Source organism: Penaeus monodon, chromosome 43 (assembly GCF_015228065.2).
Source record: "Penaeus monodon isolate SGIC_2016 chromosome 43, NSTDA_Pmon_1, whole genome shotgun sequence".
NCBI classification, from domain to species: domain Eukaryota; kingdom Metazoa; phylum Arthropoda; class Malacostraca; order Decapoda; family Penaeidae; genus Penaeus; species Penaeus monodon.
The window spans coordinates 20,619,048-20,624,271 of NC_051428.1; the positions used below are offsets into that span (position 1 = coordinate 20,619,048).

A 5,224-nucleotide genomic window follows, 5' to 3' on the forward strand; every position below is an offset into this window, starting at 1 on the left:
ATGCACTGGGTTTAACAAAGAAGCGATGGCGTGAGGGAAATTCGAAGCACCGTTCGAATCACACTCGAGTCTGAGTCTGTTAACTTTTCCTTTTTATTGCACTGTTACTGTTTTGTTTTCTTTCTCTTTCTCTCTCTTATTTTTCTCTGTTATTTATACGTATATCCGTGTTATATATTTTTCTTTTCTTCTTCACTTTCCTCTTTTTTTTTTGCAAAAAGAACACCAAAGCGAGACGCTTACAACAAGAACAACAAACACAGGCAAGTGGCTTCCTCTCTCGGCCCGCTGGACAAGAGGTAATTTGTAGCTCGCGCCCTGACTCTGGTGGCTGTCCCCGGCGCGTCACGTCCGCTTAGAAAGCTATTGGTCAGCCGAGAGGTCTTGTTCTGACACTCGCTGACACTGCTGACTCTTGGGTTGCGAGTGGGGAGATCGTCAGCCGAGAGGACTGGTTCGATTCTTGTTGATAAGTGTCGGCGGAGAGTTCTTGTCGAATTCTTGCTGACACTGCTGTCTCCTGGGCTGTGGGAAGGATTAGTCAGCCAAGAACTCCTGACTCTTGCAGACACCAAAGCTCCTTGTCCGGGGTCACCTGGCAGACCAACTCGAATTAGGTCAGCGAAGCCCTCTCTGCTGACTCATCCAACTCTCGTCAGACCAACTGGAGTGGGATTAGTCAGTCTGCTCAAATGTGCTGAATGCTCTCAATTCCTGTCAGTTAACAAGTGGACTTCCCTGTTGGCGCGGCGACGATCTGGAAACACACGAAAATAAAACCAGTCAGAACATATATCTAAAAAAAAAAAAAAGAATGAAAGAAAGAAAAAAAAAAAACTTTTGTATGTCTTTTATTCGTGGATATTCGACATTATCAGGAAATTAATTAGGAAGAGGGAGGATTCGGTAGAGGCATTGGGGAGGGGAGGGTAGGGGGGATTGCTGAGGGTGGAGGAGGGAGAGAGGGAGGGAGAAAGGGAGATAGAGGAGGAGAGGTGGAGGGAAGGAGGAAGGAAGGAAGGAGGGAGGGAGGGAGGGAGGAAGGAAGGAAGGAAGTAGGGAGGGAGGGAGGAAGGATGGAGGGAGGGAGGGAGATAGAGAGAGAAGGGAGTGAGGGCGAGAAGAAAGGAGAGGGAAGAAGAGAGTAGGAGGGAAGGAAGGAAAGAAAAGGAAGGAGAAATGGCCAGGGAGGAAGAGAGAGAAAGGAAGAGTGATAGGAAGGAAAAATTACCAGGGGTTAAGGAAGGAGGGGAGACAGACAGACCGATAGACAGACATACATACAGACACCTAAAGAATGAAAGACCAGAAAACATTTAAAAAAAAGGAAAATAGAGATAACAAGAGAGGGAGAGAAAACAACGCACAACTTAAACGCTTAAAAGGAAAAAGCAAAACCCACACACACAGAGGAGGAAGAGAAGAATGACGTCACAAAATGAACGAGAATGGGAAATGTCACACACGAATGAACGAACGCACAAACGAGGCAAACAAGAGGGACCAAGTACATAAAATGCGGGTCAGAGTAATGTGTAGCGTAGGCCTTGGGTGACGATCACCTCCTGACAATAGATTTTGCTTTGGAAGTGACAACAATCGCCTTCTGACAATTACTTTCTTTCATTCTTCTTCTTCTTCTTCTTCCTCTTATTATTATCATTATTATTATTATTATTATTGTTATTATTATTATTATTATTATTATTACTATTACTATTATTATTATTTGACTTCTAGATGACAACAAACCTAAAACAAATCTTCGACTTCAGAATGACAACAAAAACACCTAACACCTAATACATATTTTCTTACACAACAGGGATACTATTATTACACGACACATTATGTTGTCTAAATATCACTAAAAAACATAGTACAAAATCTCATTATATGAGAGACCAGTCCATGAGAGGAGAGAGAGAGAGAGAGAGAGAGAGAGAGAGAGAGAGAGAGAGAGAGAGAGAGAGAGTGAGAGAGTGAGAGAGAGAAAACGAGAGAGAGAGAGAGAGAGAGAGAGAGAGAGAGAGAGAGAGAGAGTGAGAGAGAGGAAAACGAGAGAGAGAGAGAGAGAGAGAGAATGAGAGAGAGAAAATTAGAGAGAGAGAGAGAGAGAGAATGAGAAAGCCTGAGAGAGAGAGAGAGAGAGAGAGAGAGTAATATAGTTTACGCTCTAATACCACAAACCACCACAGAATTCACCCCCCCCCCCAAAAAAAAAAAAAAAAAAAAATCCGCCCACCCACACCGCCATTATTTTCCTCACCCCCACCCCCACCCACCCCCACCCACCCCCACCCACCCCGCTGATAATCTCGACCCACCAGCCTTCTGGAGAATTTGGACATGCGACCATTTCGTCTTGATTTGGCGTGGCAGCTGGGTGGGTCAGTGGGTGGGTTGGTGGGTCAGTGGGTGGGTTGGTGGGTCAGTGGGTGGGTTGGTGGGTCAGTGGGTGGGTTGGTGGGTCAGTGGGTGGGTTGGTGGGTCAGTGGGTGGGTTGGTGGGTCAGTGGGTGGGTTGTGGGTTAGTGGTGGGTTGGGGGTTTAGTTGATGGGTTAGTGGTGGGTTAGCAGGAGCCAGTGATCAGGACGAGTGGGTTAGTGGGTCGGTGGGTTAGCATGGGGTTAGCCTCGCAGCGAGAAGTGTGGGCGTGAGTGCTGAGGGGCAGATGGGCGGTGTGTGGGCGTGGGGGTTGGGGGGGGTGTAACCGTGGGTGTGATGGTCATGAGTGTGGGCGCGCGTGGGCGTGTGTTTGGATGTGATAGGGTCGTCGTTTTGTTTGTTTGTTTGTTTGTTTGTTTGTGTTTGTTTGCGGGGTGTAATATGCATACAAAAATATAAGTCCTGTTTAAAAAAAAAAAGAGAAAATTCGAAAAAAAAATCCCTTTACCATAATACTCAATGAAACGAATCGAACACATCCATAAAAAAAACACAACACGAACACAAACTATAAAAATTTAAAGACGAAGCTCTAAAGAACACGTTCGAACACATCCCTTTTTTTTTCTCTCTCTCGAAGCCACAGATCACGGAATGGGACGAAGGGACACGAACGAAGAAAATAAAGCGAATGAGACGTAAGGGAAAATAAATGGCAAGAGAGACAATAATAATGATGAGGTTGATAATGAAGATCATGATAGTATTCAAGGTCGTGATGGGTATCCTCTGTTCTTGTTTTGATGACGATGATGATGATGGGGATGATGGTGATGATGATGGTGGTGGTGATGATGATGGTGGTGGTGATGATGATGATGGTGGTGATGGTGGTGGTGATGATGATGGTGATGATGATGGTGGTGATGGTGGTGGTGATGATGGTGGTGGTGATGATGGTAGTGGTGTGATGATGATGGTGGTAATGGTGGTGGTGATGATGATGGTGATGATGGTGATGATGATGGTGGTGGGGATGATGGTGATGATGATGGTGATGGTGATGATGATGGTGGTGATGGTGATAGTGATGGTGATGTGGTGATAGTGATGGTGATGATGGTGGTGGGGATGATGATGATGGTGATGATGGGGATGATGATGATGGTGACAAGTGATGGTGATGATGGTGATGGTAATGATGATAATGACAATGACATGATAATTACCATTATTATTATCATTATTGATAATTTCATCATCACATAATAATAATAATAATAATAATAATAATAATAATAATAATAATCACCATCATTACTACTATCTTTATCATTATAACCACCACTAACATTATCACGAATACACTTATTCTACAACACAAAAAACAAAAACACTTAAACAGTATCACCACACACATCAACTTGCACAACACAAACGCGTCGCATTAAATAGAAGAAAAAAAAAAAAAAAAAAAAAAAAAAATCTTAAAGGAAAAAACAAAACACAACAAACACAAAAAAACAAAACACACACGCACTGCGCACGGAGAACAGAACAAAAGAGGCGCGCCCTTCGAATGCCCTTCTTAAGCGAGGTTCTTACCAAGGGAGTGTGGTGCCAACTGCCCCTTGCGAGTGAGAGACACCGAGTGCCTGCCCGGGTTGCCCTCTGGGTGCCTAGGGAGGGCGGGGCGAGGCGCGAGAAGGGGGAGGAGCCAGGCGTTGAAAAGGGGCGGAGCGAGGCGTGTAAGGGGCGGGGTTTATTTTCTCACGTGGGGGGGGGGGGAGATGGGGAGGCTCTACTATTTCACGAAAATTTATTCATGTCATAAGTGACTTTAAATTATTACCTTTTTTTATTTGCCCAACACTGGAAAACGAGAGAGAGAGAGAGAGAAAAAAAATCATAGTTCTTAGATGCTCGATTAAAGAGACGTTTTTGCAGTTTAGAATACGATTCTTTTCTTATTTTTTCTATTATTCATGCCGCTTGTAAAAAGGATGGGGTTAGTGCTTCCGTTGGATATTGCAAAAGCTCAACAAAGACACTGGTGTAACTTCTCCTTTATGTGTAATAGCATTTTAGAAAGACAGCTCTTTAAACCATGGATATTTGACAAGTGCAGTTCACAGAATCTCTTTATAATGCAGCTCATGTCAACTATAACACACTGTCATTTTATTTATTTCTTGTCGTTCGTCGCGACTTCGTTAAAATAACGAAGTACTCATATCTAAATTCCCTAAAATAAAGAATCAAATATATAAAATTTTGTTTTTCAAAAATCCTCTATCGTTATCTCATCGAGTTAAATTTCCCTATATAAATACATACAAATGAATATATGAATACCAATAGATAAATAAAGTAATTAGAAAAAACAGCATTCACAAAAGAGTAAATAGATAAATCGATAGATAGATAGATAAACAGATAAAAAAATAAATACATAAATAAAAGATAAAAAATAAACAGCATTCACAAAAAAAAGGTTGTGATTCATACTTCCTTCAAAACTAGAGGTATTCGTACGCCGCAGTCACACCAAGATTTTTTTTAGATAGACAGATAGATAAATAGATAGATAGAGAGAGAGAGAGAGAGAAAGAAAGAGAGAGAGAGAGAGAGAAGAGAGGCAATTAGTAATTTTTTTTCATAACTATTAAAGTACTTGTAAATATCATGTATTATGAATGTATATATATATACATATACATATATCATCATGTGTATACAAATGAATATTTGTAATATTTACCCATTTATATATCTGTAAATATATATTTATAGGCATATATAAATATATATACGTGTAAATACATATATATTTTTC

General features: G+C 41.6%; 1 protein-coding gene across 3 annotated transcripts in view; it reads right to left on the bottom strand.

The window, feature by feature from the left end:
* Positions 1–4,058, bottom strand: part of LOC119568363 (G-protein coupled receptor moody-like) — a 70,077-nt gene extending 66,019 nt beyond the window's left edge. For all 3 annotated transcript variants that reach the window (XM_037916825.1, XM_037916826.1, XM_037916827.1), the window contains exons 1-2: positions 3,994–4,058; positions 1–757 (exon numbers count right to left, since the gene is read on the bottom strand). The exon at positions 1–757 is cut by the window's left edge and continues 148 nt beyond it. The gene's annotated coding sequence lies outside the window, so the exon portion shown is untranslated. The remainder of the gene's footprint in view (positions 758–3,993) is intronic.
* Between the last annotated feature and the right edge of the window lie 1,166 nt (positions 4,059–5,224).